The sequence below is a fragment of the Varanus komodoensis genome, unplaced genomic scaffold, assembly GCF_004798865.1.
Source record: "Varanus komodoensis strain SLA01 unplaced genomic scaffold, ASM479886v1 scaffold31, whole genome shotgun sequence".
NCBI lineage: Eukaryota > Metazoa > Chordata > Lepidosauria > Squamata > Varanidae > Varanus > Varanus komodoensis.
Window position 1 is genome coordinate 9,192,294 of NW_025335780.1, and position 13,087 is coordinate 9,205,380.

Consider the following 13,087-nt stretch of genomic DNA (forward strand, 5'->3'; position numbering starts at 1 on the left):
CCGCCACGTGTTATCTCGTATTCCAGACGGAGCGGTGAGTGAGGGGCGCACGGCATCCGCTCCAACGTACCTGGACTGTGGCAGCGCTTGCCAGCCGAGCATGGTGCCCGGCGGGCACGATACGTGGTCCGGAATGCACTAATGAGCGTTCATTAGCTGCTTCACCACGCGTGGCAGTCCAGGGTCTGAAATGACCCAGCTGCCCCCCGGTTGTGGCTTGGGGGGCATTTGTGAGAAAGCTGAGGGCCAGGCCAGTGGGGGGGGGGGTCCCCTTCCGCTTGCCTTCTCTTTAATGGCGTTCACCTGGTGCCACCATGTATTTTCTACTACACTTCCCCTCAGTCCCTAAGGCTGATAGTAAGGGATTATGGGAATTGGGGACCAGAGCATCTGAGGTTGCACTGAGCCCTGGTGTGCACTTTATGACTGTGAAAGGTCAGCTTTCTGGTGAGTATATTAGGAAAGAACAGTAGCAGGAGTGGCCGGGGTCATCTGGACCTGACGGTGTCCCCTGTGAGTTGGCAGCCGGAGAACGCAATGGGCAGATGCTTTTCTAGATACGCCAGTGGGATGGAAACATACATACCATGCCCAGTGATGATGTTTTCTCACTCCCTTTTGGCATTCTGACAGCAGCAGCAGCAGCAGCAGCAGCAGCAGCAGCAGCAGCAGCAGCAGCAAAAATGCTATCATGTGTCCTGAGGAGGGACTGAATACCTTGCATGCAGAAGATTCATAGCTTTTTAAAAACCATAATGAGGTAACATGCCTGAGCCACCAGAGAATGGTTGCCAGTCCAAGAATAAGTACTCTTACTTGGCTTACAGGGCAGATGCCTAAAATCATCCCTGCCTCATTTGAGTTTTCTGGGCATAATTCAGATGTCAGCTGTTTGAGGACTGCAGTCTAAGCCAATTTCTTAGCAGCAATGCATCAAAAAGGAAAGGGCCAGATAGCTTCTGAATCTGGACACCTGTTGCCCACAACTCCAGAGATTGTGCTACTAAACAGGGGAAGCCTCTGAAGATCATTTAAGAGAGCTTCATCTATCATGAAGCTGTTTGATAGATCTCTGTACCATCCCAAATCATATTGGGTTGCTCACTCACGTGAATTGGACTGAGACACCAAAGGGCCCTGCAGAAAATGGAGGCGGTTCTTTGGTTTAGGGTATTTTTGCGGCGCCTGGAAGACAATTTATCACAGCAACCTTTTTTCTCCAGGAATAAAATCACAAGCAACCATTTCTAGTTTCATAAATTACACCCAGGTGACAGCATTATTTGTTCTTTCGCCAGTGCAAGCAGACTAGGGTCGTCACGCCTGTTGTTCTAGATTGGTTTTTCTGTTTCGCTTACCCTCCTTCAATCTCTTCTCTGCTCCTTGGAGCGACAGTTTCAGGGAGCATTTTGCCAAGGTACAGGCAAATCATTACTAGTTCAGGGCTGGAACCTCAACCTCAATGCACATAATCTTGCCTGCAGACCAAAATTTTAAAAAGGACTTTTGGAGACTATCTGGGCAAGCCAAAACATTAAAGACAGAAAGAGCACTGTTCGTGTGTGTGTGTGTGTGTGTGTGTGTGTGTGAGAGAGAGAGAGAGAGAGAGAGAGAAGGGGAGGGGGCGATGCATGTGTGATATAAGAAGAAAATATACCAAATACAGAATGGTACTAGGGATGTCCACTCCCTCTGACTGGACTTGGGCCCTGATTTAGCCCTTCAGAAAATGGCCCTGTTCAGCCCACACCGATTTGAAGTCTGTCTGCTTCAGCTGAATCCAGGTTCTGAATCCAGAGTTTAATACTCCACACAAACTATCATACAAACAGGCTATAATTTATCCCATCTTGGTTAGAATGCAATGATACTTCAAAGGATAGTAACTGTTTGGCTGGGGGTTATGCCTGACAAATGTCAGAAAAATATGCTACACAACTTAATATTTTAATTTTTTTAAAAGTGGCAGTGACTTTTTAAAAAAGCTATTGACAGAATTGGACAAAAAGTGCAGGGATGGTTGTATATTCTCAAAGACAAAAGACAAGATGCTCCTTAAAAGAGACATGGCAAAACAAGTATTAGATGGAAGACAGATCCAGGCATGAGATGTGACACTAATGTGAGGAGGAGGAGGAAAAAGCAAGATAAAGCGCACATGAAAGACATACTTCAGAGGGTATTAGCAGAACTAAGAGATGAGAATATATAGACAGCTACAAGGCTATAAGCCTTTTAAAGTGGTTTATGAGAGAAAAGGAGCAACCCTGTACCTATTTAGAAAGGAAAAAGCACCACAGCTGGGAATCGAGGGGCTTTTCCCGCTCTCCTTGTGGATGTGATTGCACCGCAAAAGGGTTTTCTTCCATTTCAGGAAAGAGACTAACAGTCATTTGGAATAGAATTGAATTGCTTCCACTATTTATTTCCAGAATCAATACCATGTAATCATTTCATCCTATAAATAATGGGTCCAGTAAACATTTCTTAAAATTTGCACAAATACGTACAAAGAAAGTTCAATGAATATATTTCAAGTGTTTGAGAAGGTGAAATAACAGGATTGCAAAAACCGGGAGCAGAAGGAAGCTTGCGCAATTTGTCCTTACCCAGCTTTGGCAGTTTTCTGTGCCCCGTCATATCCGATTCTGGCGGGTCCCCCAACCCTCTACAGCAGCTTTTCTAGGAGCAGAAGGAGACAAGGTGGAGGGTTCCTACGAGCTCATTTCTATTCGTTGTTCTCAAATATTTGGAGGGCGTGGGATAGAAATGTTTGCAGAATTTACTTGACTTTCAATGATGGTAGCTATAATGTTTAAAATAGAAATAAGCAGAGTTTGCTGATTTCACGGGGGTAAAATGTCCTAATTCTGGGAAGTGGTCAATATTTGTACGCTTTTGGCTCCCATGATGTGGGCCAGAATCATCACTTATGAAAATGTAGATTCGTAACTCTTGGGTCACTCAATGGGCAACAAGCAAGCCTTGTCGCATACCTTTTATAATTGTTTGCTATCCAGGCTATAAGGCTTTTGCCTTTATTTTCCTAATGCATAAGCCCTGATTTATTTATTTAAACATTTTGTGGCCACCTTCCAGGCAAAGGTCTTCTCAGGCTGGCATACAGTCATCAGGCTGGCCTGATGTTATGAGCAGTGTGACTCCATTTCTTATTTATCATGCCAGTGCACTCTAATTCAGAGATCAAACATACTCCTCTGCCAAGAATGCCCATGGCTTGGTTTTAAGATGAAATAGGACAATGACAAGGCTAAAGAAGCAGGCAGGAAATGTTTTTATATAGTACCTCACATTTCTCACCATCTTAACACAAGGTCATGCATTAAGTAATTTCATGGAATACACAAGAGAAGGCTTAATTGCAAATACACTAAAAAGTGTTTTCAGATTGTCTCATGGATATTTAAGAGGCCATTTAAATAGGCAATAATCAGGGTCAGCACAGCATTTCTGCCTTGCTGTTTACAAAGGTCCTTTGTCTTACCTCTGTATAATGTCGATCCTGATCTCAGTCATGTTACCATGAAACCATTAGTATGTTTTGTATAACTGCAAGGAGACAAGCAGAGGTCTAAACTCTGTTAGCCTGCAATTTATAATAAAAAATAGGGTCACTGCATGCTAAAAGTGGAGTGGCTGCTGGCTTGACACCCATTTTAGTTGATGGAAGGGGAGATGGGATAGAAGGTGAGTTAATTGCATTTCCCCAAATGGCAGCATCTGAAGCCATAAATTCAAGCTCAATCAACTGGACCATACAACTTGCATGTGGTCTGGCCAGTAATTTTTATTTCTCTTACAGCCAGGAGGACTGGAGAACCAGAATGGAGCTATATGGCTAATGCGGCAGGTCAGAAATTCAATAAATAAATAAACAAACTGCAGTATGTCCACAAGGAGCAAAAGAAGGGAAGGGAAGGGAAACAGTGTGTCTTGCCTTTACTAGCTCACCTTTATTAAACTTGTCATTAAACTCACAGTAGTGGGAAGTGCTTTTTGGCATGAGGGGTGAATTAGAGGAAAGGGCTTAAGCAACCTCTAATTTTCCTCCAGAATTTCTCCTATTATATAGGCAGAGCAGAAGAAAAACCATGATGGAAGAAAGGTGACTAGGACCAGGATTTTGGGAGCTGCACTTCCTGATGATGCAATAAAAATTGCTAATAAATAATATATACATTTTCACCTTGAGGTAACAGTTTTTTAAATGGACAGGATTTTGTTGTTGTTTTATTGTTTTATAACTCATCATCATCATCATTGCCTTCTTCTTTACACCAAGAAGAAACATGCAACTGCTTATATCCTGGTTTTGTACAAGTTCACATTAAATGTTAATTCTGAATGTGTTGACTGGTTTGGTTTTTTAAAGCTGCTAGATTAGGTGAGCTTTGAAATCTCACAGCTCCTAAAGAAGGAAATGTGTGTTACCATTCCAATTCCATAATATTGACAATATCACAAATATTCTCAAACAAACAAACAAAATCAATTTTCAGTTTTGACTTCAAGTCCATTGAAATACGTTTGCTGAAACATGTGTTTTCTGAAGCTATACAAATGTAGATTATGGTGGCCGGTTCTCTAAGTTAAGGGCTCCCAGACAGTCCTGTGTTGTGAAGACATCCAGTGTTGGGAGAACCATCCACTCCAAGGCCAAATCAACTGTAAGGACCATCAGAAGGAAGGGCAGGACCTTTCAGGTGCTCATGAGCAGCTCAATGGTGAAATGTACTGTAACTCTCTTTACATTATAACGCTGCTTTCTAAACTGGATCTATGCATATATTAGCCAGGAAATGTTACACAAAGAGATGCTCTCTTTTGTCCTCCTTTTGGCAATACAAATCCTCTTTTCTGATAACGTAAGTTGCCAGCTCAGTGCAGAGATATATGTAGAGATGAATGCAAGGAAAGGTTGAGGTGGTATGTCTGCCTTCCACAGCCCTCTCAGTGGCTGTGGATATGCCACAAAGCTACTTCTCTTCCACCTCCCATCCATTATCTGGGGCTTTCTTAGCGTTAGGTTCTTGGCTGTCGAAGTGTGTTTTGGGGGTAGAAATAGGTGGAAGTGTCTAGCACTGGTAGAGTAGGAAGGAGGCTAAGTCTTTCGACATCCTTTCCCTTCTCCACAAAGCCTTGCATTGCCTTCATAGAAAAGCTGATAGGCAGCACATTGAGCTCAGTGGGGCTCACTGCCAGGGACCTTTGCAAGGGAGCAGATCCTGCAAGACACAATGAGATCCACTTCTCAGCGAACTTGCATAATGTCGCACTGAAAATTACCTTTAACTTTTTACAGTGGAGATTACGGAATCCACCTTCTTAAGAACATCATAAATTCAATCCTGTTTGTCCATCCATTCTGGCTTCAAGTCTATTTTGTCACTCAGCGTAAATTATATTAATCACATGTAACTAAAATAGCAAATTATCTGGCTCATTGTTTGTTCTCAATGGACTGTTGATGAGGAACAATTTCCTTCTGAAATTATTTCCTCCTCCTTGACTTTGGCCATGCCATCTCTCATTTAAGCTGCTTTCCCTGGGACTCTTTTTGGTGGGAAATATACTCAACAAACTGCTCAAAAATGTTTCCTGAGAAATCAGAAAAGAAGCCCTAGTCTTCATAATCACTGTGAAAAGATACGTCAAGCAAACATCCACCTGTCCTTCCCATGAGAAGGTCACCTTCACAAGGGTATCAGCACCACTGAAACAAGAAAAAGGCAGGCGGGCATTCAGCTTCTTAGGGCTTCTCACAGATTTCCTAGCAAATGGCATGAATTGCTCTGACCTTACAGCCACACACAGGATCACGTTTCAGCTAAGGTGTGGCATAAGTCACTGCTTACCTGTGATGTGTTCAAGTCAAGTCTCGATTCAGGTCTTTACTTTGGAGTCCCAGTCAAATCTCAAGCCATTGCACGAAATTTTTGCGTCAAGTCTCAAATCTCTTCTCAAGTGCCCCCCCCCCCCCGCTCCTGTCCTCCCCCTGCCTCCCCCGTGCCAAAAGAAAGAGCTGAGGCCTGGCCTGGCCTTGCCTTCCCCATTGCAAGCCCTCCTCCCTTTCCTGCCCCATCCCCTTGAAGCTCGTTCCCTCCCACTGCCCCTGCTGCCTTCGCACCTGCCTTCCAGGTGCGTCCTACTACACGTCGGATGTGGGGTAAGCCCCAGAGTGATTCAAGGGTAAAACCAGTAGAGATCTCAGGCCGCGTCACTCACTCGTTCTGGAATTGAGTCCAAGGCGAGTCAAGGACACGCCTTGAGTCGGCCTGGGGAGCGGGCCACTCAGCTCTAATCCCCAAGCTGCTGCTTATCCCAGGTGGAACTTGTCAAGTGTGCTCAGTTATTGGATCGCAGGCTCAGCAGCGGTGTTGCAGATACACCGCTAAAAACTGTACAGTTGAACACTTTGAGGATATCTCTCATCTGTTTATTAGAATACAATTAGGTGGGAGATGGCAGCACATTTTTTTAGCTGCCAGGAAACACCTTTTTATTTTCCTAGCTTTTACCCTCCCATCTTTTATAGGTTTTTTAGTTATTACATCATCAATATTATTATAATATTTCTGTCATGATGGCCACAGTTTCTGTTGTTTCAACTGCCTCCACCTGCTTTCTTGATATTTGTGGCTTTACTGCACTTTACAGTTTATTGTAAACTGCTCTAGAATTGCTTTTAAAAGTTAATAGTGTCAGGAAAATACAGATAAATCTTTATAGAGAAAGGTTGCTTATATGTGCTTTTGTGATATAAAATCAAACCTGCTCTTCTCGCACAATGCTCCCTTTCCCTGAGACTTTACTATTCCCCTGTGCCCTTAAGAGACTGAGACTCACTGCTCACCTGAGGTGGCTGCTACCTTTAGTTGCAAAGTTAAACCTGTTTCATTGTTCGCTTCCACATTTCACTGCATCGAGGCTTTCATTCTGTTATCTGCTGGGCTGAAGCAAACAGCCCTGACTAGTTCTCTTGCATGTCAATATTCACACCAAAACCTGTTATGTTTCACACCCCTTTCTCTTTGGCCTATCAATACTCTGTAATCACTGATATTTACTATACCATTATGTCATGTCCCCTCTGCAGTTTTCTCATATTGTTCAGTTCATGAATGTATTATCTGTTGGTATGTGGAGATTCTTCCCTCATCATCTGCCCTGTTCCTGTGTACGTGCCTACAAACCTATAAAGCACTCTCTATATGTTCTGGAAACGTGCAGTTGGTTTGCACACCTCCACCCGGCAGCGCTTTGTAGGGTTGTCTCTGCAGAGGGGCTTTTGCTGGATATTCCCACCAACAAAACTGTTGAGGTTCGTAATACAAAGGTCTCCCTATGGATCCAAGCATGCATTCTCGCAGGCTGCGAAACCAGAATTCCCTCACAGAAGCAAAATTTTAAATTGAAGAATAAAGTAACTAGTGGGTATATGGGAGCAGATTACTGTTTCTCTGTCGTGAGGGGAAAATGCAGTCTCTTCATGCTTAGAAATATTTATCATTTTATTATGCCACTTGATGCCTGTTTCTATAAAGAAAGGCATAAGCAGGAGAAGGTGTTGCTGTGAAGACCATCCTTAAAAGTAGAGGTGGACTTTTTGAAAAGCCCAGCCCAACAGGTTTAATTGGCTACTAACGTCAGCTCCACATAATTGGAGCTGCAAGACTGGGCTAGATATTGAGGGTGAATGGTTCCTGTTTGTATACTATAAAGACTGGAATTATAAAGAATGAAATGTTGGGCACAAGGAATACTATCAAGGAATGCCGTAATTGAGAAGCGCTTGGGTGCTGAATGAATTGGCCACACGTGGCAGGAGACTGACAGACCTGACTGACAAGGGAGCGGCTGGAACGAGGAAAGACAGTTTGATTAACGGAGCAGGCCTTCACTGAATGTTTCATTTTCTTCCCTTTCGGAGCTGGACCAAGATGCCTTGTTGCCCGAGGCAAAGGTGGCGCCCCCTCCAGTTCCACATCCAGAAGCTGGCCGGACTCATGGCTGGGTCTGACTTCAACACAGGCAACATGCCAGCATGTTCCACCACACGCAAGAGCAGCAGAGTAGATGCCACGATGCCACGGCGGTCGCCAAACATCTCCTCTGCCACCCCCAACTGCTGCCACTTGAGCCACCTGCCTCACTGGCAGGGCCCAGCCTGAGCCTATAAAGAAAGCCTGCACTGAAGATCCATAAGGGACAGTTGCTTCCAAATAACTGATGGCACATGCGAAGGAAAAAGCATGTGTCCGCTTTCTTTTCCATTGTGCCTCACAGATCCATATGCAGAATGCTTAACTCCTACCCTCTTCTCTGAGGAGTGAGCTTATTTTATAGATTGCTGCCTGAAGGTTTTGTTGTGTATTTCCTGGCTTCCGCATCACTGCCACTGATCATGTGAAACTAGGCATAGTCAAGGAAAACGTGGAGCAGATCAATCTCTGTAGACAATTTGATTCAAGCGAAATGAGAATGGCAAAGATCAAAAAGCAAAGCAAAGAAAAAAGAAAGAGAACAGGTCATAGTGACAAAGAAAAGTTTATTCTTGACTGGGAGCAAACATGCCATAAGCAGCCAAGAAATAAAGCTGAAAGTGGACAAGAGAGAAAATTATTTCAGATGTGGGACTTCAGGATATAGCTTCCCAAATCAGCATTAAACTGGCACACTGAAGTGTCAACATGTGCAAGGCAACTGGAAATTACAATGCTGTTGCCTCATGACTTTAACCAGATCATAACAGTTGATTCTGATCAGAGCTGGGTATCTTCAACACTTCAGAAATATCCATGAAGAAAGCTGAACTGCGTAAACTGGTTGCATGGCTGCTTCCATTTCTGTGAGTTATGGGGAATGAACAAGAAATTGTTCAAGGGCCCTTCCAACTCTACTGTTCTATGATTCTATGGTTATTTATGATTAGACCTAGATTTATATTCTGCTTTTCTTACAGAGAACTCAGACTGACTTATATAATTCTCCTCCTGCTGCTCTCAAATCTTATCCCCACAACAACAACCCTGTGAGGTAGGCTGGGCTGAGAGTCTGTGACTGGCCCAAGGTCACCCAGTTGGCTCCATGGCAGAGCGGGGACTCGAACCCAGGTCACCGGACTCCCAGTCCGGCCCTTTAACCAGCACACCACACTGGCTATCCAGGACAATGAGCACGTGCCCCCTTGGTAACAGGGAAAATCCGCCCAGGACCTTTTCTGGCTTCTAAAATGGAACCACACACTGCCACAGAGACTGTCCTTCTGCCTCTATTCTGTCTCTTCTCCTTTTTAATGAAAGCCAAAACACTTGAGATGCCAAAATGTGTGACTACTGGCACCTTTCATCCATGATGCAGGGAACAGCACTAAAGAAGGGTCCTCATCTGGCAAATGAGGCAGCACCAGAAGAATCAACACTGAGAAGCTCATTCAAGTCAAGGCTTCCTTCCAGTGTTCTTCTCATGCTATTTTGAGTACTTTCTTAGATGTTCAGGAGCAGATGGATTTCATTGCAGTAAAATTACCCAGCTGTTCCCAGCATTTCTTCTTTGCCCGTGGAAAATGAATATACTGGGAATCTGGCAGAGTAACCAGAAGCCCCTCTATCAGATTTTGCCTCTCAGCCATGAACTCCCTTAGAAACCTTAAGAGAGGTGGGCAACTCACAGGGGCTGAGTGGGTTGCATTGCTCCCGGAGCCTTAACAAGGGCTGGGATCCTACTCTTGTTGCATAATGAAGAATTTGCCACTGAAATTCAGAAAGAAAAAAAGTCACTACTTGCTTTGCTACACCTGCAAATTCAGCAGCGGTTGGGGTGGTGGCAAAGGCCAGCGGACACACCAGAAGGATGGCATGCAATCCATGTGGCACTTGCTGCCCACCCTTTGTCTTACGGCCTGATGAGATGTAGAGGTAACGGGACTTCTGTATATTTAAATACAGAACTGCTCCAATCACATAGAAGCATGTGACAATTTCACAGCAAAATGAGGCAGGCCACTGAGCCAAATTTATTTATTTATTTAAAAGATGTGTATGCCGTCCATTACGGTCGTCTCTGGACGGCTTACAACATTATTTCAGAATAAAATAAACTAGCTGAGCATCATTTGAAATATAAATAAGTCATATCACTAAAATTATATGTTAAAATATTGACCAAATAAAAGGTCTTGACCTGGTGCCAAAAAACATATCATGACGGCACCAGGCAGACCTCTCTGGGGAGCGCATTCCATAGTTGGGGCGCCACCGCAGAGAAGGCCCTCCTCCAGGTACTCATCCCCTAATGTCTTTCACAGAGAGTTCCCGGAGGAGGGCTTCTGCTGCCGATCTCAGGGGGTGGGAGGGCATATAGGGAAACAGGCGTTCCTTTAGGTATCCTGGTCCCAAGCCATTTAGGGCTTTGTAGGTAATAACCAGCACCTTGAATTGAGCCCAGACTTCAATGGGAAGCCAGTGAAGCTGATAGAGGACTGGGGTTACGTGAGAATAATGCCCAGTCCCTGACAGCATCCTGGCAGCTCTATTTTGCACCAATTGAAGTATCCAGACCGTCTTCAAGGGCAGCCCCACGTAGAGTGTGTTACAGTAATCCAAATGGGAAGTAACCAATGTGTGTGTCACTGTTGCTAGGCAGTTCTCCTCCAGGTAGGGACGCAGCTGATAGATTAGCCGAAGCTGAAGGAAAGCGCTCCTCATCACCACCGTCACCAGGACTTCCAAGGACAGCTCCGGGTTGAGGAGCACTCCTAAACTGAGGACTCTGTCCTTCAGAGGGAGTGCAACCCTGTCCAGGGCAGGGCCCAAGTCACTTACCCGGAAGCTCGAATCACCAACCAACAGGACCTCCATCTTGTCTGGAATGAGCTTCAGTTTATTGGCCCTCATCCAGCCCATTACCTCAGCCAGGCACCGGTTCAGTACAGCCACTGCCTCACCTGGATTAGTCGAAAAAGAGAGGTAGAGCTGGGTGTCATCAGCGTACTGATGACTCTGCAGCCCACACCTCCTGATGACCACTCCCAGCAGTTTCATGTAGATGTTGAATAGCAAGGGGGACAAGATGGAGCCCTGTGGTGCTCCATGGCAGAGTTGCCATGGTACAGAGCCAAAGCCAAATCTTCTCCTTGTGACTGTTCTCACAATCCCTCACAATCCCTCCTTGTGTCCAGTCTGTCATCAGAAAAGTGACAGATACTTAGATTTCCCCCCCTAGTTTTTATATTTATACTATACCTCTAAGATAGGTTGAGCTGTGGTGGATATAATAATATAATATTGCAATACTATATTAATGTATTGTTGTATTTTATGGTGATTTTATAATGATTGCTTTATATTTATTATTATATTTTGATTTTGTAAACCACCCAGGGACCCTTTGAGTTGATGGGCAGTGTAAAAATATCAATCAATCAGAGATAAAACAGAGTTTCTTATGCTTACACAGAACGCCTTGGGCAGTGCCACTGTGGCAGTACATCCAGGAGGTATAGCAGGGAGTCCAGAAATGATGATGATGATGATGATGGTGATGATGATGATGATGGTGGTGGTGGTGGTGGAGGCTATACTAAGTTTCAATATAAGTATTTTTACTGCTTTCTTAGTTTTTGAATTGGCAATTTGAATATTGAGTCAAGCACTCTACTCGAATACTTGCTCATATGTTCTATTTATATCAATGGGATGTATGACGAGTGCGTCGAAACTGGTCTTGCTTCTCCTAAGACCCGTTGTTCCAAGGTGGTTAGCTCAAGCTCTGAATCTGAACTGAAAGAAGATACTGGTTTGGAATTCTTGCATGAAAGAACCCTGAGATAAGCCAAGTGGTTGGTAAGAACCAGATCACCTCTGGTTCAGGGAGGGATGCTGTCGAACACACACTGCCTGAGAGGGAGGGATGTGATTTATTAAGTCCCATAAAAATGCAAGCTCAAGGGAGCTGGCTAAATGAATATCATCTGGTATTCCCACTCTGGCCCATAAGCAGCGGGAACTTCCCTGCGGGTGGAGCTGACTCTGGTTGGGAAGGGAGAAAGGCGATTCAGTTTGGAATCAGCTTCTAGGCATGAACAGTGCCTTCTCTCTCTGATTAGCTGTCTCGTTAACTTAATGGATGTCTTTTGCTAAGGACTACTGCAATACTCCTTTTGTACCACAAAGCCAGACTAACTGGGCCACTTGAACATAAACACTGCACTTAGATGCTCTCCTCCTGATCTGCTTGGAAAGAAAGAAAAAGGATCAGGGCAAGAAGGGTGGGCAAAGGAGACTGGCTGCCATGGGATCAAAGCCAGTGAGTGCAAGGGACCAGGGCCACGACATGGGGACAGGAGACAAGACAAAGGCACCCGGACCAGGTCAGCAGAACTCGAGCAAAACAGATCCAAAGCCCAAAAGCACCTGGACAGCATCAGCTACTGGGCAATACAGAAGCAGAATAAATAGCAGCAGCAGCAACGATAATGACGATAACGATGATGGAAGAGCCATGCATCCCCTTACTTACAGTAACTGCTGCTTCTGCTTGCTGCAACAACAAACAACTCCAAAGTTGTGTTTATTCCCAGAAGCACTTATGCAACATGGAGTTTTTGCCCACTGGCCTTTGAAAACCTGTCCCTTCGCTTAGCAAAGGTGACAGTTTCTGGTGAGCACTATACCTGACCTTATGAACCTGAAGCTTGTTTGGATCAGTGGACTGGGTGGAGCCTCCTTTAAAGCTTTTTTTTTAACTCTCTGTTATTGGGATGGTGATTCATACCAAATTCCATGAGTTCATCTTGTTATCCTTTTGTGTGGTATTTATATAACTGAACATTCTGAGCAGCCCTTTGTTGAATTGTTCGAAAGCAATTTCATACACCTTTGCAGCAGAGATTAGATACTGGATCTATCAAACCCATCAAGTGGTATCAAACCACACCTGCTGACTCTGAGCAATGACTGTCTTCACATTGTTGCTGCGCATGTGTGCATTTAAACTGTCTCTCTTCCTATAAATTTAACTGTTCCCTGACATAGAAAGGAAGGCTGCTGATGGCACTAGAGCAGGG

At 44.4% G+C, this 13,087-nt stretch overlaps 1 protein-coding gene across 2 annotated transcripts in view; it reads right to left on the reverse strand.

Annotated features, from left to right (window-relative positions):
* The window catches only part of CLDN10 (claudin 10), a 51,527-nt gene that overhangs the window by 23,197 nt on the left and 15,243 nt on the right, over positions 1–13,087 (reverse strand). The window lies entirely within an intron of this gene.